We start from the raw sequence: 27,059 nt of genomic DNA, 5'->3' as shown, positions 1-27,059 counted from the left end.
ATATACCACCCTTATCTGGCACTATATACCACCTTAACTTGGCACTATATACCACCCTGACCTGGCACTATATACCCACCTAACCTGGCTCTATATACCATTCTAACCTGGCACTATTTACCCACCTAATCTGGCTCTATATACTACCCTAACCTGGCACTATATACCCACCTAACCTGGCTCTATATACCACCTTAACCTGATATGGAGCAGAGAGGTGCACAGCCACCACCGGCCACATAGTAAACACAAAGCTACGTGGCAGGGGGCAGGGCAAATCGGGACACAGAGGCACTGGATATATGTTGTGCCCGGGTTTCCAGGGGACAGAAACCCAGACACAAGTTGCCAAACCCGTACTGTCAGGGTCAATCCCCTACGGATGGCAACCCTAGGTGGGACAGCCCACGGAGGGTGGCAGGAGGGAGGGGGGGAGACGTACTGTCAGGGAACCAAAAGCAGGAGAAGGGTTCTAGGACCCAGCATCCCTACTAGCACTTATGGCAAAAGAAGGACTTTAGGACCCAACATCTCTTCCAGCAGGTCACATGGGCCTGTATAAGGAATTTTGCTAGTGGCTTTAGTTGCTGGTTGACCTTCGGCTCCTCAAGTGAGTAATCTCTGTGATATATTCCTGTTCCTGCGTCTCCTGTTAGCGACTCGGCTTGTCCTTGCCCTTTCTCCTGTTTGCTTCCTGTGTTTGACCTTGGCTATCCACCTGACCACGTCTGCTCTGCTACCCACCCGGCTCATGACCTTGGATATCCACCTGACCCTGTCTGCTCTGCTACCCACCCGGCTCATGACCTTGACTATCCACCTGACCACGTCTGCTCTTCTACCCACCCGACTCATGACCTTGGCTATCCACCTGACCACGTCTGATCTGCTACCCACCCGGCTCATGACCTCGGCTATCCACCTGACCCTGTCTGCTCTGCTACCCACCCGGCTCATGACCTCGGCTATCCACCTGACCACAGCTGCTCTTCTACCCACCCGGCTCATGACCTCGGCTTCCTTCTGACCACGCTCCAGTCTCAGCATTATCCGAATCCTGCAACACCTCATAGGCGCCACCTGTCTGCTGATTCTACACCAGCACACCAGCTGTACTCTGGAACCTCCTGCATACAGTCCAGCAGACAACCCCTGCTACTTTGGGCCTGACCTCTAATATTTCCACCCTCTGTGGGGTCTGGAACTTAGCCGCAAAGGGAAGCCCTCTGACTCCATTAGCCTCTAGCACCAGGTATGCGATACGTCCCCTCTCGCTGCTTGTGAAAGGAATCCAATGGCTAGTTAGCTGTTCAGATTGCTTTTACAAGAGAGCCAAACTTTGACTCTAAAAAAACACAGACAAGTAAATCCTAATGCTTGCCCGCCGCAGAGCTAAATGTAAAAGAAACCACCCTGCCCGTCACCATGCCCCGGCATCGGGTGATAAGATTTGTGATAAGAGTTGCATGTCCCTGACTGTTTTAGGAAAATAACCTGTTATATCAGCAGCGGTTCTTTCAGGGGTGGCGCTACATAATAATGTTTGTAATCATTTTTTATCATAAATTGAGGTCTTATCTGTACCAGTAAAGTCCAATCTAATTTGTCTTTCTTTTTCTTAGCAAGGGAGTTTCATAATAAGGTTTTGTAGCAGATAAAATGCCATCACTCGGCGCAGATCATCATCTCACCATTAGATGGCGCTCCAACACATAGGCACACAGGATCCTTAAACATTCTCTCAATGCTGACTCTCTCCCGGCAATTGTCTGTCCAATCAAGTCTAATTATTCCACACACAATGAAAATTAAATACAGCCACATGTGAAGGAAGTCTTTATTTGTCTTCATGTCCCAAAGGAAAAAAAATGAAAATTTTAACGATGAGCATTTTCATTTACGAGCCCAGAAAAGATCTGCGGGTCTCATGAGAAATAACAACGAAGCTGCTGAAATGTGATTGGATGGCCCTCAAGTTTGGTAATGATATAAGATGTACAAGAGCAGCCAAGTGTGTTTGTGAAGTTATTTGTGGGAGACTTAAAAGAGAAGTAAATGACCCCCCCCCCCCCATTATACTTACCCAGGTGGATGCTGCATCTGTCCCCTGGCACCTCTGCTCTGAAAGCTGAGCGATCGAGCACTGCCGATCACTTGGTTCTGACAGGTCCATCGAGTAGAGGTGGTGACTGTTACCCAGCAGCTCTCCACTCTGCTTCCGCCTTGCTCATTGGTGCCCTGAGCTGTGGAGGGCCGTCTCAGGCTCTCATTGGATCACCGACAGGCTGAGCCGGGTGTCAGTCCAGGCACCTGTTGGATCCAGACTCTTATAGTCTATCCCAATCTTCACCTATACTGCCCAATACTATCCAAACCTTCACCTATAATGCCCAATACTACCCAAACCTTGACCTATACCGCTCTATACTATACAAACCTTCACCTATACCGCCCTATACTATCCAGACCTTCACCTATACCACCCTATACTATCCAGACCTTCACCTATACCACCTTATACTATCCAAAACTTCACCTATACTGCCCTATACTATCCAAACCTTCACCTATACCGCCCTATACTATCCAGACCTTCACCTATACCACCCTATACTATCCAGACCTTCACCTATACCACCCTATACTATCCAGACCTTCACCTATACTACGCTATACTATCCAAACCCTCACCTATGCCGCCCTATACTATCCAGACCTTCACCTATACCGCACTATACTATCCAAACCTTCACCTATACCGCCCTATACTATCCAGACCTTCACCTATACCACCCTATACTATCCAGACCTTCACCTATACCACCCTATACTATCCAGACCTTCACCTATACTACGCTATACTATCCAAACCCTCACCTATGCCGCACTATACTATCCAAACCTTCACCTATACCATCCTATACTATCCAAACCGTCACCTATACCGCCCTATACTATCCAACCCTTTACCTATAATGCCCTATACTATCCAAACCTTCACCTATACCGCCCTATACTATGCAAACCTTCACCTATACCGCCTTATACTATCCAAACCTTCACCTATACCGCCCTTTACTATCCAAACCTTCACCTATACTACCCAAACCTTCACCCATACCGCCCTATACTACCCAAGCCTTCACCTATACTGCCCTATACTACCCAAACCTTCACCTATACCAACCTATACTATCCAAACCTTCACCTATACCACCCTATACTACCCAAAACCTTCACCTATACTGCCCTATACTATCCAAACCTTCACCTATACCACCCTATACTATCCAAACCTTCACCTATAACACCCTATACTATCCAACCCTTTACCTATAATGTCCTATACTACCCAAACTTCATCTGTACCGCCCTATACTATGCAAACCTTCACCTATACCGCCCTATACTATGCAAACCTTCACCTATACAGCCCTATGCTATCCAAACCTTCACCTATACAGCCCTATGCTATCCATACCTTCACCTATACCACCATATACTATCCAAACCTTCACCTATACCGTCCTATACTATCCAAACCTTCACCTATACCTCTCTATACTATGTAAACCTTCACCTGTTCAGCTCTGTACGCTCCAAACTTTTACCTCTACGGGCCAATACTATCCAAACCTTCTGCTAAACTGCACTATACTACCCGAACCTGTCACTATACTTCCCTATACCATCCAAACCTGACAATATATATTACTAAACCCTATACTTTGCCCTACTGCCCCCCTCCCCCGTACTGTGTACAGTCATACATAAATACAGGCCACTAAATGTCTGGGAGATACATTTATTATGGGGGGGGGGGGGGGGGCAGGGCCGGACTGGGAATAAAAACCAGCCCTGGAAAAAAAATTCATACCAGCCCCACAGCATTATTATACCAGCGCAACAGCATAACGTCATTATTTTCTTGTTCATGAAAGGGAAAACCATACATTTTAAAGCACATTTGATGAAGAGAGTATCATATATAGATATGAAATCACACAGGGCTTTATATATATATATATATATATATATATATATATATATATATATTCAAATTTCAGACTCCCTCAGAGACTGCAGACATGATACAGGAAATGGTCAGAGACTGCAGACATGATACAAGAGCTCAATGCAGCCTCAGCATAGCCCACCAAATATGGCCTCACTGTGCCCACAAATGCGGCCTCACTGTGTCCACCATTGCAGCCTCACTGTGCCCATCAAATGCAGCTTTACTGTGCCATGAATGCAGTCTCACTGTGCCCAGCATTGCAGCCCCTCCTGTGCCCCATGTCCCAGTCTGCAGTCCCTGTCTGTGGGAAGGTGTGTTGTTGATGCTCGGTACGGTACTTTGCATGCCAGCAGGATATCCATGACGGCCAGCAGCAGGCACTGTCTGTTCTCGTTTTGGATGGGGACGGTGCTCCTTACAGAGGATCTGTTTGCTGTAAGATGGAGTGGTCCCTGGCCACCTGCACCTTCAGCTGTCCTCAAAGAGCAGGGGGGAGTGGAGATCACAGGGGTGGGGAGCGGAGAGCGCTGGGGGGGACTTGAGAGCACTGGGGGGGCCAAAAAGAACAGGGGTGGAGAGCACGGTAGGCTGAGAGCACTGGGGGGCTAAGAGTGTGGGGTTCTGAAGAGCACTGGGGGGGGGGCAGAAAAACAGGGGTGGAGAGCACGGGGGCTGGAGAGTACTGGGGGGTACAAAGAGCAGGGGGGAGTGGAGAGTAATGGGGGGAAGCTTAAGAGCACCAGTGGGGGTCAGAAAGAACAGAGGTGGAAAGCACGGGGGACTGGAGAGCACTATGGGGGGTGGAGAGCACTGGTAGGGTTGGAGAGCACATGGGTGGGGGCAAAATGCAGGGGGGAGTGGAGAGTACAGGGGTGGGGAGTGGAGAGTGCTGGGGGGAGCCAAAAAGAACAGGGGTGGAGAGCACGGGGGGTAGAGAGCACTGGGGGGGGGGCTGGAGAGCACCAGGGGGCCAGAAAGAACAGGGGTGGGGAGAATGGGGGGCTGGAGAGCACTGGGGTGGGAGAGTGATGAGGAGAGCTGGAGAGCACTGGGGGGGGGGCGAAAGAACAGGGGGGAGAGCACTGGGGGGAGTGGAGAGCACTGGGGGGGAGAGGAGAGCACTGGGGGGGAGAACAGGGGGGAGAGCACTGGGGGGGAAAGAACAGGAGGGAGAGCACTGGGGCGAGTGGACAGCACTGGGGGGGGGGACAGGGGGGAGAGCACTTGGGGGGAGAGCACGGGGGGGAGAGCAGAGCACTGAGGGGAGAACAGGGGGGAGAGCACTGGGGAAGTGGAGAGCACTTGGGGGGATAACAGGGGGGAGCACTGGCGGGGGAACGGGGGGAGAGCACTGGGGGGAGAACAGGGAGTAGAGCACTGGGGGAGGAAGAACAGGGGGGAGAGCACTTGGGGGGAACAGGGGGGAGAGCACTGGGGGGAGTGCAGAGCACTGGGGGGTAGAACAAGGGGGAGAGCACTGGGGGGTAGAACAGGAGGGAAAGCACTGGGGGGTAGAACAGGGGGGAGAGCACTGGGGGGAGTGGAGAGCACTTGGGGGGAGAACAGGAGGGTAGAGCACTGGCGGGGGAATGGGGGAGAGCACTGGGGGGAGAACAGGGGGGAAGAACAGGGAGGAGAGCACGGGGGGAAGAACAGGGAGGAGAGCACTGGGGGAAGAAGAACAGGGGGAGAGCACTGGGGGGGGGAACAGGGGGAAAGCACTGGGGGAGAACAGGGGGGAAGAACAGGGAGGAGAGCACGGGGGGAAGAACAGGGAGGAGAGCACTGGGGGAAGAAGAACAGGGGGAGAGCACTGGGGGGGGGAACAGGGGGAAAGCACTGGGGGGAACAGGGGGAAAGCACTGGGGGGAGTGCAGAGCGCTGGGGGGAGAACGGGGGGCACTGGGGGAGTGGAGAGCACTGGGGGGTAGAACATTGGGGAGAGCACTGGGGGGGGGGAACAGGGGGGAGCACTGGGGGGAGTGGAGAGAACAGGGGGGAGACCACTGGGGGCAGTGGAGAGCACTGAGCGGGGGAGAACAGGGGGGGAGAACAGGGGGGAGAGCACTGGGGGGGAGAACAGGGGGGAGAGCACTGGGGGGGAACGGGGGGGGAGAGCACTGGGAGGAGTGGAGAGCAACGGGGGGAGAGCACTAGGGAGGAACAGGGGGGAGAGCACTAGGGGAGTGGAGAGCACTGGGATGGTGGCTATAGAAGGATGGGGAGAGCTGGAGAGCGGGGGGTGGGGGGGGGCAGCAAGAACAGGGGAGGAGAGAACTGTGGGGGGTGGCAGGAGAGTGTGGTGGGGGAGGAGAGCACTGGGGGGGGGGGGGTTGCAGGGAGCACAAGGTGAACTGGGGACAGTAAAATAGGTTGGATGGGAGAATCGGCAGCCCCCACCCCGCCGATCCTCCTATCCAGGCACTGTGGCACACAGGGCGGGCTGTACCTGCAGCATCTCCATCACAGCGTTGGCTGGCTCTGTGTTCAGCGGCCGCTTTGTAACATGGCCCTGCCCCCTCAGACCGGCTCGTGTGATAGGCGGAAAGTTGATTCTATCTACTATCACACGAGCCGGTCTGGGGGTGGCGGGGCCATGTTACAGAGCGGCCGCCGAACACAGAGCCAGCCAGCGCTATGATCCGCAGGCGAGGGCGGAGGATGCAGCCGCAACAAAAAGCGGCCCCAGGGGAAGCGGCCTACCGGGAAATCTCCCGGTATCCCGGTAGGCCAGTCCGGCCCTGGGGGGGTAGTGTGTAGAGAGGGCGGGACAGTGTGTATAGGAAGTGAATTTCATTTGGAATCATTTCTTGGTTTTGTATATTTGTTGTGTCTAATTAGACTAAAAAGCCACGCCCAATATGTAGCATTAACACTAACTCCTTGCCACCGCACGCATAGTGCAGGTCACCATCTCCCTGGTAGGGGCCCTAGTGGATTAATTTGCCCAGGGGCCCATGATGTTATTAAGATGGCCCTGTAAACCGCTGGCAACAAAAGTCAGTACACCCCTAAGTAAAAATGTCCAACCTGGGCCCAATTAGCCATTTTCCATCGCCGTTGTCATGTGACTCATTAGTGTTACAAGGTATCAGGTGTGAATGGGGAGCAGGTGTGTTAAATTTGGTGTTATCGCTCTCACTCTCTCATACTGGTCACTGGAAGCTCAACATGGCAGTTCATGGCAAAGAACTCTCTGAGGATCTGAAAAAAAGAACTGGTGCTCTACATAAAGATGGCCTAGGCTATAAGAAGATTGCCAAGACCCTGGAACTGAGCTGCACCACGGTGGCCAAGACCATACAGCAGTTTAACAGGACAGGTTCCACTCAGAACAGGCCTCGCCATGGTCCACCATAGAAGTTGAGGTCACGTGCTCAGCGCCATATCCAGAGGTTGTCTTTGGGAAATAGATGTATGAGTGCTGCCAGCATTGCTGCAGAGGTTGTAGGGGTGGGGGGTCAGCCTGTCAGTGCTCAGACCATACGCCGCACACTGCATCAAATTGGTCTGCATGGCTGTCATCCCAGAAGGAAGCCTCTTCTAAAGATGATGCACAAGAAAGTCCACAAACAGTTTTCTGAAGACAAGCAGACTAAGGACATGGATTACTGGAACCCTGTCCTGTGGTCTGATGAGACCAAGATAAAGGTATTTGGTGTCAGATGGTGACAAGCGTGTGTGGGGGCAACCAGGTGAGGAGGACAAAGACAAGTGTGTCTTGTCTACAGTCAGGCATGGTGGTGGGGGTGTCATGGTCTGGGGCTGCATGAGTGCTGCCGGCACTGGGGGGGCTACAGATCATTGAGGGGACCATGAATGCCAACATGTACTGTGACATACTGAAGCAGAGCATGACCCCCTCCCTTCAGAGACTGGGCCGCAGGGCAGTATTCCAACATGATAATAACCCCAAACACACCTCCAAGACCACCACTGCCTTGCTAAAGAAGCTGAGGGTAAAGGTGATGGACTGGCCAAGCATGTCTCCAGACCTAAACCCTATTGATCATCTGTGGGACATCCTCAAACGGAAGGTGGAGGAGCGCAAGGTCTCCAACATCCACCAGCTCTGTGATGTCATCATGGAGGAGGGGAAGAGGACTCCAGTGGCGACCTGTGAAGCTCTGGTGACCTCCATGCCCAAGAGGGTGAAGACAGTGCTGGAAAATAATGGCGGCCACACAAAATATTGACACTTTGGGCCCAATTTGGACATTTTCACTTAGGGGTGTACTGACTTTTGTCACCAGCGGTTTAGACATTAATGGCTGTGTGTTGAGTTATTTTGAGGGGACGGCAAATTTACACTGTTATACAAGCTGTACACTCACTACTTTACATTGTAGACAAGTGTCATTTCTTCAGTGTTGTCACATGAAAAGATAGAAGGAAAGATTTACAAAATGTGAGGGGTGTACTTACTTTTGTGAGATACTGAAAGTGGGGCAGAACAGACACAACCAATTCCGGCTGGGGCAGACTTTTTCCTTCTGCGTGGTAAAGTGTAAAAATTATGATTTTGTTAATATTGGACATTATAAAAGTCAAAAAACTCAATTTTTTTTTCTCTTTTAAGGAAATGATTCTAAGCCATGAAGTACATTACGTATTCTACTTCCAATAAATAAAATGATACAGTTAATCAGAAAAAGTCTTTGCTGCATTAGAGGATGCTGCGTCAGTCCGCACTTTGTGTTGTGATATATTTTTTGTATAATAAAATAAGGCAAGAAAACATAAAACATACCACGGATGACTCCGCCACATCCGGATGCTGATTTCTGTATTGGGAAGCCAAGGAGCGTTCTGACCTACCAAAGGATTCCGACTCTCAGCCAAAGCACACTTGAAACCATGGAGGCCGTGTCTGGATGTTCTGCTCCAATAGTTAATGTGAATCTGTGACACGTAAAAAAAAAAAAGATTGTCGCGTTCAATAACAGAAAAGAAAATATGGAAAGAACTTCTGTTGGGAAGATTTGTACTCTCTTCACTTGGAAAAGAAAGGCATAAACTGCAGTACAACTGCCATGGGTGTCACAGATGGCAGTCCATCACCACTAAGGGGCAGACCGGCTAACCAGGATTTGGTTAACAAAAACATTCACCCCCCCCTTCCCGCCCAGGCCAATTTTCAGCTTTCAGCACCGTCGCATTTTGAATGACAATTGCGCGGTCATGTAACACTGTACACATATGTAGCACTGACCCCCCGAAGGAGCTGCTGGTTTTGTTGGCCTTACCGTTACCTTCTTGACCTCGTCTCTGTCTAGGGGTTCCCGTGGTAGATGGTCCAAAGAAATGTGGAAACTGACACTGAATCTTCTTTTGGGTTATTTATTTGAAACAGAGTCTCTCAGTTTAGGGCAGAGGGTTAGGAATAAGCTCAGGTACTTTAGACTGCAAAAAAAAATGACGAATCTCCTATAGGAAAAATCCAGAAAATAGCAACCGCTTCACAGCTGGATTTCATAACCCCCGGATAGACCTCCTCTCACTAGGCCTTGCAGCCGGTAGCAGTGGCGTAACTAGAACCTTCAGGGCCCCGATGCAAAAAACCATGAAGGGCCCCCCTGAACCCCAGCCAGGGCCCTTCCCTCCAAGTCCGGCGGTGGAACTCCAGGGCGTGGTCACAGGTGTGACCTTTGTGAGCCCTGTAGTTCCACCACTGGCATCAGTAGTTTTTTTAATTTTTTTATTTTTAGGTGCCCCATCTGGCTGGGGAGTACAGACTTCGGACTGAGCGGCAATGCATGGAGCAGGAGAGGGGTACTCTGAGGAGCCGGCCGAGGACACAGGTCATGCGGGGAATGCACAGCTAAAGAGCAGCCAGTGCGATAGTCGAGCATGGAGCTCTGCTAGTCACCCTCCACCTCCAGCCACCCGTGTGCATGGTGCACTGGTACCCCTAGCTGCCTATGCTGCTGCCAGCCATATGTAGAGGGGGCTACATGGGCCCCCTGCAGCACAGGGCCCAGTTGCGGTCGCGACTGCTGCACCCCCTATAGTTACACCCCTGCCCGGTAGGGTGTTAAGTAAAGTCTCTGCCACAGACTTGAGCATTACTGAGGGACGTAGACAAATTCAAAGAGCTATCATACGGTACCAGTATCTCTCAGCCGATCCGATTGATACTGTATGAGTGTAGATCCATGAAGTGTCCTTCAACTGAGCCTCCAGGCTCCTTCAGAGAAGCCAGCCTTGCGAATGGCCTTCTCCTGAAAAGTCCTCCCCTGGGGTTTCTCCAGTTGCTGGGCCTCTCCCTTAGATGAGACGGCACCGGACCACCTGTGGATCAATTGGCCATTCAGGCCTGTCCCTGCAGTTGTGTCGCCTCGGGCTAGCCAGCCCTGAGACTTGAAATGCATGGTTCCGCACCCCAGGCCAGGAGGGCCATGGGGGCTGGTCAGGAGGACCAGAACCATACAGACAGAAAATCTTCTCCGGAACATAGAACCATGAAGTACATGATGTCAGTACCTTAAATACCACCTCCCAGAGTGCACAGCAGAAGAACACTCCCACCGGGCTGGTTTCCGAAAGAACAGTGGCATTCAATACACCCAGCCAGACTGCGTTCTTACTCTTGCCGGCGGTGACAGTGACAACCCGCGGTCAAGGAGAACCCAGTGCAACCCAACTGGACTGGCACTGAAACCATAAATTTAGAGAATTTGCCCCAAATTCAAACTGTGGTTTCAGGAAAGTTTAACTTTGAAAAACACATAGCGCCTGCTCGTCAGGAGCCAGCGCTACACATAGGACATTTTTATCATTTTTTTTTTTTTTTTTTTTTACACAAATAGAACTTTCTTTTAGTCGTATTTCATCGCCTCTACTGTTTTTATTTTTTGCGCTATAAACAAAAAAGAACGACAATTTTGAAAAAAAAAAGCAATTTTTTAACATAACGTCGTTTCGCCCAGCCGTGCCATTCTGCCACAGTAAAACTGCGATGGGTGGTTGGCAAGTGTTTTTTGTTTTTTTTTGCTAAATAAACAAAAAAAAGACTGAACATTTAAAAAAAAAAAAAAAAGATAATTTTTTTTTTTTGTTTCTGTTATAAAATTTTGCAAATAAATAATTGTTCTTCATAAATTTAGGCCAGAATGTATTTTGCTACATTTTTTTGGTGAAAGTAACCCAAATCAGTGTATATTATTTAGTCTGAAGCAAAGTTAAAGAATCCACAAACTATGGGATATATATATATATATATATATATATATATATATATATATATATATATATGAAAATTGATCAATCCTGATGTATTGACAGCCGATCTAATTTCTTGAGACCTGAAAATGCCAGGACAGTACAAATGCCCCCCAAATCACCCTTTTTTGGAAGCTATTTAGTAAGAGTCATGGCAATTTTTTTGATGTTGTAATTTTTTTTTTTTTGTCACAATTGTTTGGAAAATTAAGCAATGAAAAGAAATTTTAGAAAGTTTTTTTTTTATCTTTTTTTTTTTTTTTTTTACATACAGTCACCAGAGAAGTTCAATGTCATCATATAAGTAGGTCGGCGGTGATCAGAGACTAGTGACAGTATGTTTAAAAACAAAAAAAATATTTGTTTTCTCCTTTTTTTATAATTACCTATTTTTTTATTTTTATTTTTTACACACTGTGACCAGAGCAATTCAGTGTTATCACACTGACACTGTACTACTTCGGGGAAGTGATCAGGATTTCTTTTTTTTTTTTTACACATTATGATTGCTTATACCAGTGAACGTCATCACCGGTATAAACGACCATCTTTACTGAATGAAACAAATTAATTCATAGTTTACTATTGTGGTGAGCTGTGCTTGGCCACACCTAATCACATGGTACAGATGGGCTGTGATTGGCCCTGTCTGTACCATGCGATCTCTGTGACCAATCACTGCTAGCAACAAAATTGTACACGATGAGTGGCATAAATCAAAGCCATTCATTGTTTACAGTTGTCATGTGATCTGCTGTGATTGGTCACAGCAATCACATGGTACCGGCAGCAGGTGGCTACACTGATCAGTGATCAGCAGCCGGTGACACATCGCTCCGCAGAGCGGCCTGTTTCAGGAGGATGTCATATGTGTGACGGGAGGCAGTTTGAGCTGGGTTCCACAAGCCCGCCTGTGGAACCCAGCCTAAAGTGCCTCCCGTCACAATATCTTGTCCACCCAGAACGACAAATGTCCTGCCCAGCCGTCATTTGACAATAGGCTGGGTGGGAGGTGGTTAAAGCAGCAGGGGCAAACAGTGGTGAAAGCCAAAGAGGAAAACGGAGCTCACCATGCCCCTTTGATTAGTGATGGTGAGAACTCGTAGAAGGGCTTAACGTGCAAAGTTTGAGGAGCTGCTTGGTCTTCACCAAGCTTCTGATGATGGAGTTAGGTTTGGCTTGTAGGTTTGGCCAGATGATTGGTACCCAAGATGGAGTAAAGGTACACAGGGACCAGGGAAGGTGGCACATGTATTAGTTAGCAAAGCAGAAATAACATGTTGAAGACAGTGGCAAGAAGCTCACCGACAGTTCCAAACACACCATATTGTGTCACAGGAATTAATCCCCCCCGGTTTGGCTTTCTACTTCTTTAGCTAATCGCAGTGACCTTGCATGGCGATTTTCCTCATCCCTTCTCATCAGAAGACGCTTCTGTCGAGTTGATAACTTCCATGGACGGCCGGGACGTCTCTGTGAGATGGTTGCAGCGCCATCTTTGTTTCATTTTTGTATCACTTTTGCTCCAGTATTCTGACTGATAAGTAAAGATTTGCTGATCTTCTTGTAGCCTTCACCTTTCTTGTGTAAAAAAAAATGATTTTCTTTCTCAGGCCTTGTGACATTTCTCTTTCATGTGATGTCATTGTTGACATCATGAAATGGGAGGGGTTTTCTTTGGTAAGTAACGCCCTTTTATAATCACCTGTCTGCTGGACAATTGTTTAATGAATAATTACACTCACCTGTATGAATTCTTGTTAATTAAGATTTTGTTGTCTAAAAGTTAGCTTTGTTCTTAATGCCCCGTACACACGACCGAACTTTTTGACAGCACTATTCGATCATGTGTGGGCTCCATCGGACCTTTGCTTGCCAAAAATCAGATGGACTTTAGAAATAGAACATGTTTTAAATTTTCCCGCCGGAACTCCGCCGGACCCAGTTCCTAGCGGGAAACCCGTTCGTCTGTATGCTGGCCCGACGGACCAAATACGACGAGCGGCAGCTACAGCACCTGCCCGCAAGAATGTTTTGCGCTGGTTCTCGGCGACAGGGTACTGTACATCTCGTGCTGGATGCAATAGGAAAAACACATTTTCCTATCGCAGCGAGCACAAGGGAGAATGCCCCTCCATGGGCATACCAGGCCCTTAGGCCTGGTATGGATTTTAAGGGGAACCCCCCTAAGCCGAAAAAAGGGTGTGGGGTCCCCCCAAAAGCCATACCAGACCCTTATCCAAGCATGCAGCCCGGCCGGTCAGGAAAGGGGGTGGGAACGAGTGAGCGCTCCCCCTCTCCTGAACCATACCAGGCCGCATGCCCTCAACGTGGGGGGGGTATGTGCTTTGGGGATGGGGACAAGGGCCTCTTCCCGACAACCCTGGCCATTGGTTGTTGGGGTCTGCTTATCGAAATAAGGGGGCCCCCAGATCCCGTCCCCCCACCCTATATGAATAAGTATGGGGTATGTCTTACCCCTACCCATTCACCTGGGGAAAAAAAGTGTCAATAAAAAAAAATACACTACACAGGTTTTAAAATAGTTTATAAGGCAGCTCCAGGAGTCTTCTTCCAACTTCGTCGCTGTCGCAGCCGCCGCTGTCTTCTTCCTTCTTCTGCTCTTTCTATGTTGACACGATGCTGTCTCCCGTTGTAATGCTGTGGACATGGTGATCGATGACTTATATAGGCATAAGGGGCGGGGTCACCGGGGGATGTCACCCGGTGACCCCCCCTTATGACATCACAGTCCCAGCATGCTCCGGGAATGTGATGTCACAAGGGGTGGGGTCACCAGGTGACATCACCCGGTGACCCCACCCCTTATGCCTATATAAGTCGTCGCACACCGTGTCCACAGCATTACAATGGGAGAGAACATCGTGTCAACATCGGAAGAACAGAAGAAGGGAGAAGAAGAGGAAGACGGCGGCGGCAACGACGATGACGAACGAGAAAGCCGGTGTCTTGTCAAATAACGTCCTCCATCAGATAGTGTCCGCTGTGTACTGCGCATGCGCAGTACCCAGCAACACAGATTCCAAAGATTGCCGAGGATGAACGGCGCCTGCGCCGTGAGTCCAGGTTCTATCCCCACTATCCAAGTGGACATAGAGTAGGAATAAAAAAGAGCCAAACGCAGCGAGGCCGAAGCGTGGCGAGCGAAGCTCGCCCGCGAGGGGCCCTCTAATATTCACAACCCTATGTCCGCTTGGATGGTGGGGCTACCACCTCCACTCACGGCGCAGGCACCGTTCAGCTTCGGAGATTTTCCGAAGCTTCGTCTGCTCCGTACTTCGCATGCGCAGTACGGTCCGGACACTATTTGATGGCCGGACACTATATGGCAGAACACCGGGCCACCGAAGAAACGGAAAGCGCAGAGAAGTCGTAAGGGACCCCTGAAGTCGGAAGAAGACCCCCGGAGCTGCCTGTCAAGAAGAGGCCCTTGTCCTCATCAACATGGGGACAAGGTGCTTTGGGGTGGGGGGCCCGCAGGGCGCCCCCCCTTCCCCAAAGCACCCACCCCCCATGTTGAGGGTATGTGGCCTGGTACGACCTGGGGGGAGGGGTGCTCACTCGTCCCCACCCCCTTTCCTGACAGGCCGAACTGCATGCTCGGATAAGGGTCTGGTATGGATTTTGGGGGGACCCGCGCCTTTTTTTTTGGAATAGGGGTCCCCTTAAAATCTGTACCAGGCGACAGGGCTCGCAAGGTGTCAACCTCGCCGATAAAAGCGGCGAGATTGACTTCCTTTTCTAGTCCCATCGTAACTCATCACATTCAAAATGAATGGACTTTAGTCCATGTGTGGGCAAGTCCGTCCATTAGGAAGTCCGCTGGAACTCCTTCAAAACTCCACCGGGAAGTCCGGCGGACCTAGTCTGCTGGAAAGTCCGGTCGTGCGTGCACGGCATTAGACTTTCTTTGGGGTGTATTCAATTTTGCAACATGGTCTTGAATGAATTTGTTAGGAAATTTTTTTTTTTTCGTCTGTGAAAATGAACAAATCTTGGTTGCAATCAATGGGCCACATTTGTGGAAGTGTTTTGTAGACATGTGCAATTTGTTTTGTTTTCCGAATTCTTTATTCGTCATAAATTCAGCATAAAAAAAATACCGTTTAACAAATTTTTTCGAAAAAACTATTTTTTTTAAAAGAATGAAAATTCGAAAGAACGAAAATCCAAAATTCAAAAATTTCTTAAGAATGAAAATCTAGAATTTTGAAAATCCGAAAATGAGAATGAAATCTGAAAATCCAAAAATTTTAAAAATCTGAAAAATTTGAAAATCCAAAATAATACCTAACTAACTGATAATAACTAACTATTAAATTATAGGGATTGGAATTTCCTTTCAAATTTGGCTGTTAGAGAAAACGTAACGAATATGAATTTATCCCAAGTTAAGGATTATCCAAAATAATGAATGCTGCATCTAAACAAATGGAATGTAACAGATTATTAATAATAAAAAATAATAAGAAGAAAAATTTATATTTTTTTGGGGAAAAAAAACACTTTTTTGAATCAAAAAATAAGACATCGGTAAAGTTAGCCTAATTTTTTTTATATTGTGAAAGATAATGTTGTGCCCCATACACACGATCAGAAATTCCGTCAGAAAACACTTGGATGGTTTTTCCAACAGAATTCCGCTCAAGCTCGGCTTGCATACACACGGTCACACAAAAGTTTTCGGAACTTTCTACCGTCAAGAACGCGGTGACGTACAACACCACGACGAGCCGAGAAAATTAAGTTCAATGCTTCTGAGCGTGTGTGATTTTTTTGCACGTCACAATTGCATACAGACGAACACATTTTTGGATAGGAACTTTTTCCGACCAAAAAATAGAGAACCCGCTCTCAATCTTTTGCTGGCTGGAATTCTGCCAGCAAAAGTCCGATGGAGCGTACCCAGGGTCAGGAATTTCTGACCAAAAGCTCACATCTGACTTTTGCTGGCAGAATTTCTGATCGTGCGTATGGGGCATAACGCCGAGTAAATTGATACCCAACATGTCACGCTTCAAAATTGCACCCGCTCGGGGAATGGCGACAAACTTTTACCCTTAAAACTCTCCATAGGCGACGTTTAAAAGATTCTACAGGTTGCATGTTTTAACTTACAGAGGAGGTCTAGGGCTAGCATTATCGCTCTCACTCTACCAATCGCGGTGATACCTCGCATGTGTGGTTTGAACACCGTTTTCATATGCGGATGCTACTCACGTATGCGTTCGCTTCTGTACGTGAGCTTGGCGGGACGGGTCGCATTTAAAAAAAAAAAAAAAATCGTATTTATTATACCTTTTTTATTTTTACACTGTTCTTTTTTTTTTTTTAATTGTCACTTTTATTCCTATTACAAGAAATGTAATAAAAAAAAAGAAAAAAAAAGCATGACAGGTCCCTATTAACCACTTACAGACCGGACCATTTTGCTGGTCAAAGACCAGACCACTTTTTGCGATTCGGCACTGCGTCGCTTTAACTGACAACTGCGCGGTTGGGCGACGTGGCTCCCAAACAAAATTGACGTCCTTTTTTTCCCACAAATAGAGCTTTCTTTTGGTGGTATTTGATCACCCCTGCGGTTTTTATTTTTTGCGCTATAAACAAAAATAGAGCGACAATTTTGGAAAAAACACGTTATTTTTTACTTTTTGTTATAATAAATATCCCCCAAAAATATATAAAGAAACTTTTTTTCCCTCAGTTTAGGCCAATACGTATTCTTCTACATATTTTTGGTAAAAAAAAAACGCAATAAGCGATTATTCATTGGTTTGCGCAAAAGTTATAGCGTTTACAAAATAGGGATAGTTTTATAGCATTTTTATTAATAATTTTTTATTATTTTTTTTAACTAGTAATGGCGGTGATCAGCGATTTTTATTGTGACTGCGACATTGTGGCGGACACATCGGACATTTTTGACAAATTTTTGGGACCATTGTCATTTATACAGTAATCACTGCTATATAAATGCAGTGATTCCTGTGTAAATGACACTGGCAGTGAAGGGGTTAACCAGTGGGTGGCAGTGTAGGGGTTAAGTGTTCCTAGAGGCGTGTTACTAACTGTGGGGGGGTTGGGCTTTCATTTAGTGAACACTGATCTCTGCTCCAATCACATGGAGGAGAAATCAGCGTCACTAGTTGCTAGGCAGAATGGAGAAATTCTGTTTACACGGCATTTCCTCCATTCAGCCGTCCCGTGAGATGATTGCGGGGATGCCTGCGGCGATCGAGTCCGCGGGTCCCGCGACCGGACTCACGGGGGTCCCGACCAGCGCGGAAGGCAGGGCGGCATTGAATATTGGACGTACCTGTACGCCAATATGCCTGCCCGTGCCGTTCTGTCGACGTACATCGTCGTGCGCTGGTCGGGAACCGGTTAAAGTGGAGGGCCACCCTGAAAAAAAAAATAGAAAAAATTAAGAAAATTAAGAAAATCTAAAAAAAAAAAAAAAAAGAAAACATTTTTTTTTTTTTTACTTACCAGAAATGCCTGTTGCTAGGCATATAATCCTAATCTTCCTCTTCCTCCTCCGCGGAGATCTTCTTTCTTCTCTCCTCGTCGCGTTGTCTTCTGGGTAATGGGTCGCGCTGTGTGTTCTGGGAACTGTGTGTCCCAGAACACAGCGCGTCCCATTCACAAAGCGCTGCGCAACTCGCGCATGCGCAGTAGGAAACGGGCAGTGAAGCCGCAAGGCTCCACTGCCTGTTTCCCTTAGAAGGAATGGCGGCGCGGGGACCCGAGAGCCGAGGGACGGATCGGCCTCGGGCGCCCTGGACAGGTAAGTCGGCTTATTAAGTCAGCAGCTACAGTGTTTGCAGCTGCTGACTTTTAATTTTTTTTTTTTTTTTAAACGGCCCTCCTCTTTAAATATGAGATCTGGGGGTGAAAAAGACCTCACATCTCATATTTTTACTAAAATGCAATTTAAAAAAAAGCAAAAAAATTTTCATTAAAGCGCAGGTCCACCCTAAAATGGACCTTCCGCTCATCGGAATCCTCACCCCCTCCGGAGCCACAATTGGCACCTTTCAGGGGGGAGGGGGGTGCAGTTACCTGGATAATCCAGGTAACTGCACCCACTTCCGGGATAGCTCTCTACGGAAAGGGGCGTAGATTACGTCCCTTTCCGCAAGTGCCCGCCCCCTTCCGCAAGTGCCCCGCTGCCTGCTGGGAAACACACAGATCCCAGAGGCAGCGGGGACCGTCCTTATTGCACAGCGCGACTCGCGCATGCGCAGTAGGGAACCGGGAAATGAAGCCGAAAGGCTCCACTTCCTGATTCCCATACCCAAGATGGCGGCGGCAGCACTCGAGAGACGATCTAGAGATCTGCTTCGGGTGCCGACATCGCGGGCGCGCTGGACAGGTAAGTGTCACTATTTTAAAAGTCAGCAGCTGCAGTATTTGTAGCTGCTGGCTTTTAAAAAAAAAAAAAAAATGCGGAGTCCCGGCGGACTCCCGCTTTAAAAAAAAAAAGTAAAAAAAAAGTCCCTTTTAAGAGCTATGGGCGGAAGTGACGTTTTGACATTGTCCCCCCCCCCCCGCAATGATATGGAGATGGGTGGGGGGCCAACTTCCCCTCACTTGCCTCCAAGTCAGGCTAGGGAGAGAATCCGATCGTCTCTGCCGCTACCGACGGCTCCAGTAAGTGGCGGAGGGCACCGGAGCGCGGCGGGAGGGGGGGGCCCTCTCCCGCCACCGATAAAAGGGATCTTGTGGCGAACCCGAGACCACTTTTATCTTGAAGCGGACCGCCCGCTGAAGACGAGGATAGCGGGGGTTATGGTCGCTAGCTGCTGCCATAACAACGATATTCCTCTTTACCGACGTATAACGACGGCGGGCGGTCCCGAAGTGGTTAAAATAATGACAGTGCCGTCATCCACATACAGGAATAGAAAGGACGATGGAAATGTAAACAGTGTGTGTTTTGTATCAATTTAAAGTTACAAATTACATCTGAGAGAGAGAAGTGCAATACAATGTAATGAGATGAGAAGCTCTCATGTTTTTTTCCTCCTATCTGGTTTCCGGATCAGACTTTAATGTTACGCTTTCTGAAGAAATTTCCTCCAACTCTTCAATATCCGCATATTATTTTTCTATGTCCCTGTGAGATAGTAATGCTCGGCTACCCGTCTTCTCCGTATTTATCATCTAAACATTCATGTGGGATTCTGTCGCATTTGTTAGTGATAGGAAATGGACACTTTTTCATAATCGGAGTTTTTCATGCACGGGCAGGCATATTAGCATACAGGTACGTCCAATCTTTAATGCCGCCCTGCCATCGCGAGCACGCTGCCGGAGGCGTGCTCGCATGCTGGTCGGGGATCCCCCGTGAGTCCGGTCGCGGGTCCCGCGGACTCGATCACTGTGGGCATACCCGCGATCGTCTCACGGGGCGGCTGAATGGAGAGATGCCGTTGTAAACAGCATCTTCCCGTTCTGCCTAGCAACAAGTGACGCTGATCTCTGCTCCATGTGATTGGAGCAGAGATCAGTGTTCACTAAATGAAAGCCCAGCCCCCAACGCAATTGTCGGTTAAAGCGGCGCAGTGCCGAATCGCAAAAAGTGGTCTGGTCTTTGGCCAGCAAAATGGTCCGGGGCTGAAAGTGGTTAAGCCAGCCAACTCTGTCAAAGTAATCCCTCTAGGGACAGTCCTACTCTGCTCTGCCACTGCAAATGCCGCTGTGGATACCATGCCAACCTGGAGCAAACAGACACAAAATGTGGGAGATCTACGAGGTTTAGGTCTTGCCACTGACCTGCAATACAACAGAAACAAGATATACCTGTGCTCAGATCCCAATAGCTTGTACAGGTATATAATCTACCAGGTGCTAAAGGGGTGTGGCCGCATGTTAGCACTAAAAATAATGGAGGAACCCTCTGCACATCGCTATACATCCTTCCCAGCAAACATTTCAATAAAAAAATAGGGATATTGGGTTCATACATATTGCGTTTTTAACTGGCTTCCTCAAAACAGTGCAGAGAGAGGCCACTAATCACATAGGCAACAGTCCATTCATTTCTGGTGCCATTAAACAATCTAGGGTAGGGGTGTCAAGTCTCAATTTAATTGCTGGCCACCACATCAGCATTATGGTTTCCGTCAAAGCACTGGTTGTTTTTATAAGATTAGATGTCCAGAGCACCCCACACCCCCAACCTTACATCAGATGTCAAGAGCCCCCCCACCATCAGAAGTTAAGCTCCCTTACCACCCTCTCTTACATCACATTGCACCCCCCTTGCCTTGTGCTGCTGCCAGGGAGAAGCTGGGGCGGAGCTGGGAAGCAGAAAGTGCAGGGTCTGGAGAAGGACCGGAGTCAGCTGCCAGAATCTCCTGAATGCTGAGACCAGGTAAGCCGAAGATCAGGGGGTGCTGCACAGAGAGGGATAGGATCTGTTGGAGGAGTTCTGTCCTCCTCTCTGTTGCCAACTGCTGAGACTGGGGGGGGGGGAGGGGGGTGCAGAGACGAGCCTCTCCACAGGTGCATGGAGAAGAGCAGGATCTAGTGGAGGAGTTCTGTCCTCCTTTCTGCTGCCGACTGCTGAGACAAAGTGGGGGCAGAGACAAGCTGCAGGAGAGGTGAGAGGGCCACATGAAATGGCCTGGAGGGCCAGATTCAGCCTGTGGGCCTTGTTTTTGACACATGTGGTCTAGAGGATGTCTTTTTAAGATTTATTGCTTGTAGAACTTTTAACAAGAGAGGGGTTGGGGTGGTATGGGATACTCCAAAATGGCTAGCAACATCAATGAGATGCCAGTCTAAACCCTCACAGCTGGGGACCATGAGATATGTTTATGAACATTTTTTAAGCCTCACACCCGGGGATCAGTGCTCAATATTTTGGGGGGGGGCACAAACAAACTGAAAAATTCTGAAAGAAACCCCCATCAATCGCAGCCACTGTGTCATCAAACACAGCCACTGTGCCCATCAATTGCCACCACTGTGCCCATCAAAAGCAGCCACTGTGCCCATCAATTGTCACCACTGTGCCCATCAAATGCAGCCACTGTGCCCATCAATTGCCGCCACTGTGCCCATCAAATGCAGCCACTGTGCCCATCAAATGCAGCCACTGTGCCCATCAAACGCAGCCACAGTGCCATATCAAATGCTCCCTTCGTGCCATCAAATGCTGCCACTGTGCCCCAAATACAGCCACTGTGCCCCATCAAATACAGCCACTGTGCCCATCTTATGCAGCCACTGTGCCCATCTTATGCAGCTTCACTGTGCCCCATCAAATGCAGCCTCACTGTGCCCCATCAAATGCAGCCTTACTGTGCCCCATCAAATGCAGACTCACTGTGCCCACTGTGCTTACCATAGAGGTGGCTCCACTCGGGCCCTGCGTTCCATGGAGCTGCCGACATGACACAACAGGGAAACCGGAAGTAACCTCTTAACTTGAATAACAAAGCTCCCGCCTGTAGAAATACTACGGGCGTAAGCTGTTCGGCGCTTTGGATTGCGCTGCAAAGCAGGTCAAAAGCCTGCAAATTAAGCGCCTCGTCTGCAACCTCGCGATTGCATTGACGTGGCATTTCCCATAGTGGAATGTGTCCAGCGCCCGAACACAGTGCACTTAAAGAGGAAGTAAACCCTGATGAGTTTACTTCCTCTTTCATTCGCTGCAAAGGTAAAGCATAATGGACTACTATACATCGCATCGCATCGCATAGTAGTCCATTATGTGTCACTTACCTGACACAGGAGCCAGCGAAGTCACCGCTGTCCCCTGTAGTCCGGCGCATCCATCTTCTCGGTGGGGTCTCACCGCTCCGCCACTGTCATTCGGCGAAGCCGCGATGACGTCACTCCCACGCATGCGCATGGGAGCCGCCACGCGCGGCATATTGCCGCTGACAACCACTTTAAAAGAACCTTTTTTTTTTAAGGAGCGTTTTTATGGATCCCCCTATGGATGGGCCGCCACTGCTGGGGACCATGAGGCAAGTCTCTTTGGCACCTGGTTACCTTGCTCAATTGCACAGCTGTAGGTGACCAGTGCAACTTCATGCACGGTACAGGAAAGCCTACCTCACAGAGCACACAGTCCAGAATCCAGCTGTAGAAAAGGGGAGTGGCCAGCATCTGAGACCCTATGAAAGCTGTCTCACAGAGAGAGAGAGAGAGAGGTACCGCTGGCACCCCAAAATTAGAGCAGCACCCAGTCACTAGGATGTTGAGCTCAGCTCTATTCTCACAATGTCTCTCTAGGGCAACTGATCTTTCCCGTTTCCTCTGGATATCTCTATGCTTCAGGACAACTTCTCAGTTTCTACCTTCCACCGGACACTCTTCAGTGAGGCCACTGTGCCACAGAACAGCTACACACTTTCCAACCTCCACCCGGCACTTTCCAGTGAGTCCTCCAGACCAGAACCTTAGGTGAGGCTGCTTAGTTAGTTCCAAAGTTGATTAGGAATAGTCAGATCTGCTCCAGACGCCCAGGCTTTTTATGTTCTCCCCAGCCACCTACTGGGCAGCCAGGGATTGGTTGAAGAGCACTAAATATTCAAGATGCCCATTTGCCTCTCTTAGGCCTCTGTTCTGGAATCCTCCAGAATGCAGGAGAAACCAATCAAACCTGAAGCCAGTGAAATGTAGACCAGCCCAAAGGAATCAATAGCTGCTCCAATCACTACAAAGGAGCTAAACAGAACTAAATTTACCTATCATCCAAGCGACCTACCAAGGAGGGCGCTACATCTGCCCGAGGCCTAGGAGTTTATCTGGAATGGGAGATGGGGAGCTAATCTTCTGTACCTCTACTTTCCTACTTTAATAATGCAGAGTGTAGTCAAAAAATAAACCCAAAGCTGCTTATTATTCAACATGGCCGCCAGTAACCGGCTTCTAAGAAAGAGCACCAGGGAGTCAAAAATAGGTGAAACATGCAGTTTTTGGAATGCTGTACATCTGGAATCTTAACGGGTGTTTATATCCCAATGGTAATAACTTGCGTTAATATTCAGCCTTAATTGCCTTGTTGTTTACATCGCCCTCCATTATTCGGAGTCGTACTGCCCCAGAGTTACTATGGAAACCGTCTGCCAAAAATCAGCAAAGACTTTAAACTCAATGAGATTTAAAATGAACACATTGTGCTGGAACCGAAATAAACAAAACTCACTTTTTCTTAATTTATTCACTTGAAATGTGATCGTCCGCAGAGCGGCCTGATACAATAACCGCCATTTTCTTCACGCTTACTAAACAAGTTGGAACAATTGAAAAACAAACAAGAAACAATGTAGCCAACAAACTAGTCCGTGCCGACTGGAATAAATGAATTGAATAAAATACCTAAGGGACAATTTATTATTATTAATAATAATAATAATAATAATAACGGTGTGCTTTAACGCATGACAAACCAATGAGATTACATTTTTTCAGCCAATTATAGCAGTTAGGGAGGTGAGAGACAATTGTCAGTTAGCTACTATTTTTTAACCCCTTCAATACCGGGCATTTCACCCCCTTCCTGCTCAGGCCAATTTTCAGCTTTCAGCGCTGTCACACTTTGAATGACAATTGCACGATCATGCTACATTGTACCCAAATTATACAATTTTTTTCACACAAATAGAGCTTTCATTTGGTGGTATTTAATCACTACTGGTTTTTTTTTTTTTTTTTTTTTAGCCTCCTGCTGCAGCCAAATATTTTTATATATTATTTATATTGTGACTCCCCAGTCTAGAGCATCTGATGCCATTTTTTTGCACTCCTGGTTCTTATGTTTTCCTGCATAATTGCGTCACTTAGCCTTGTTTCCACGTTGGAGGCTTTTGATCACAATTCTTCCATGTAGACCATTTCTGGTCAGACTTCTCCAGACAGTAGATGGGGGGTATCTGGGTCCCACTGGTTTCCTCTAGACTCTTCCGGACAGTAGATGGGGGTACCTGTGTACCACTGGTTTCCACCAGACTTCTTCGGACAGTAGATGGGGGTACCTGGGTTCCACTGGTTTCCTCCAGACTCTTTTCTGGACAGTAGATGGGGGTACCTGGGTACCACTGGTTTACTCCAGACTTCTCTAGATAGTAGATGGGTTTACCTGGGTCCCACTGGTTTCCACCAGACTTCTTCGGACAGTAGATGGGGGTACCTGGGTACCACTGGTTTCCTCCAGACTTCTCTAGATGGTAGATGGGGTTACCTGGGTCCCACTGGTTTCCTCCAGACTTCTCTAGATGGTAGATGGGTGTACCTGGGTACCACTGGTTTCCTCCAGACTTCCCTAGATGGTAGATGGGGTTACCTGGGTCCCACTGGTTTCCCCCAGACTCTTCCGGACAGTAGATGGGGGTACCTGGGTACCACTGGTTTCCCCCAGACTCTTCCGGACAGTAGATGAGTGTACCTGGGTCCCACTGGTTTCCTCCAGACTCTTCCGGACAGTAGATGAGTGTACCTGGGTCCCACTGGTTTCCTCCAGACTTTTCCGGACAGTAGATAGGGCTACCTGAGTCCCACTGGTTTCCTCCAGACTTCTTTGGACAGTAGATGGAGGTACCTAGGTCCCACTCGTTTCCACCAGTTCTGTGCTGATGGCACTGATCGGTTTACAACCACTTTAACCACTTAAGCCCCGGACCAATTTGCAGCCAAAGGACCAGGCCCCTTTTTGCGATTCGGCACTGCGTCGCTTTAACTGTCAATTGCGCGGTCGTTCGACGTGGCTCCCAAACAAAATTGGCGTCCTTTTTTTCCCACAAATAGAGCTTTCTTTTGGTGGTATTTGATCACCTCGGTGGTTTTTATTTTTTATGCTATAAACAAAAATAGAGTGACAATTTTGAAAAAATTCAATATTTTTTACGTATTCTTCTACATATTTTTGGTAAAAAAAAATCGCAATTAGCGATTATTGATTGGTTTTCACAAAAGTTATAGCGTTTACAAAATAGGGGATAGTTTTACAGCATTTTTATTAATATTTTTTTTTTTTACTAGTAATGATGGCGATCAGCGATTTTTATTGTGACTGCGACATTATGGCGAAGACATCGGACATTTTCGACACATTTTTGGGACCATTGTCATTTATACAGCAATCAGTGCTATTTAAATGCACTGATTCCTGTGGAAATAACACTGACAGTGAAGGAGTTAACCACTAGGGGGCAGTTTAGGTTTTATGTATGACGTTATGTGTTTTTTTTATTGTAGGGGGCGTGGCATCACTGATCGTCTTTCCCTATAAAAGGGAACAAACGATTGGCGACAGCCACACAGGGAAACACGGGGAGAGGTTTGTTTACACAGACTCTGTGACCAGGGGCGGGCTGGGGCGGGCTGGGCCGGGGGGGGGGGGAAGGTTGAAAATTTACCCCCAGGCCGTCTTTCTTTTAATCAAAACAGCCGCTGTTTGCTGACACTTTTTTTTTTTTTTTTGAGGAAGTCGGCCGCCGATTGGCTGTGTTGCTGCTGCGCTGCATTCTGGGAGTTGTAGTCTGGTGGGTAGAGACTGGAGGGAACTGAGCAGCGCAGCAGGTAACTCCAACTCCTGGCAGGGAGACCCATCACTTCACAGGGGGGCCAGCCAGCAACTTCAAGCTATCATTCTCCTGCTGCTCTGTTCCCAGCAGCTGCACCTGCTTTGTGATAACTCTCCTACTGGCTGCAATGTATCACTCTTCACTCCTATAACCTCTCTCTCCTTCCAGGACACATCACGTTTGTTTCTGTTCAGTTTCTTTCATTTATTCCAGGCTGATTTCACTCATGCTTCATCACCCTCCCCCTCCCTCTGTGTACTCATCTCTCCCGGCCGGTGTTCTGCCGTATAGTGTCCGGCCATGAAATAGTGTCCGCCCCGTACTGCGCATGCGCAGTACGGAGCAGACGAAGCTTCGGAAAATTTCCGAAGCTGAACGGCGCCTGCGCCGTGAGTGGAGGTGGTAGCCCCACCATCCAAGCGGACATAGGGTTGTGAGTATTAAAGGGCCCCTCATGGGCCGCTCGCCACGCTTCTGGCTCGGCCTCGCTGCGCTCGGCTCTTTTTTGTTCCTACTCTATGTCCACTTGGATAGTGGGGATAGAACCTGGACTCACGGCGCAGGCGCCGTTCATCTTTGGCAATTTTCGGAATCTGTGTTGCTGTGTACTGCGCATGCGCAGTACGCAGCGGACACTATCGGATGGAGGACGTTATTAGACAAGACACCGGTACAATCTTGCTGTAGGTAAGTCAGACTCTCCTTGCACCAATCCACTTATCTTTTTCCCATTCATTGAATCCTCTCTTCTGTTTTGTAATTCTGCTCTCCTCATGTAAATCACTGTAGCCTCTCAGCTCTGGGCATTCCACACATGTACTTGGGCTGACACCCTTTCCATCCCAGCTTACTTTTATCTAATACAATAGTTCTGTCAGAATCATGCCTCTTAAAAGCCCCGTACACACTATCAGATTGTCTGTTGAGTTTTTCCTTCAGATTTACCAAAACCATGTAGTAGAAGGGCCTGCCTGATTGCATACACATTGAAACTCCTAAGGTTTGACCTCATATTATATGGTTTTGGTAAATCTGAAGTAAAAACTCAGCAGACAATCTGATAGTGTGTACGGGGCTTTACACATGCAGCCCTTCACTCTCTCTTATGCCGCGTACACACGAGCGGACTTTTCAACATCCAAAGTCCGACGGACTGATTCCGTCAGACTATTCGATCGTGTGTGGGCTGCAACGGACTTTTGATTCGCAAAAGTCTGACGGACTTTAGAATATGGAACATGCTTCAAATTTTC

This window comes from Lithobates pipiens, unplaced genomic scaffold, assembly GCF_037356315.1.
Source record: "Lithobates pipiens isolate NorthernLeopardFrog02 unplaced genomic scaffold, aLitPip1_a1.2 Scaffold_8, whole genome shotgun sequence".
NCBI lineage: Eukaryota > Metazoa > Chordata > Amphibia > Anura > Ranidae > Lithobates > Lithobates pipiens.
This window is presented reverse-complemented; position numbering follows the sequence as displayed.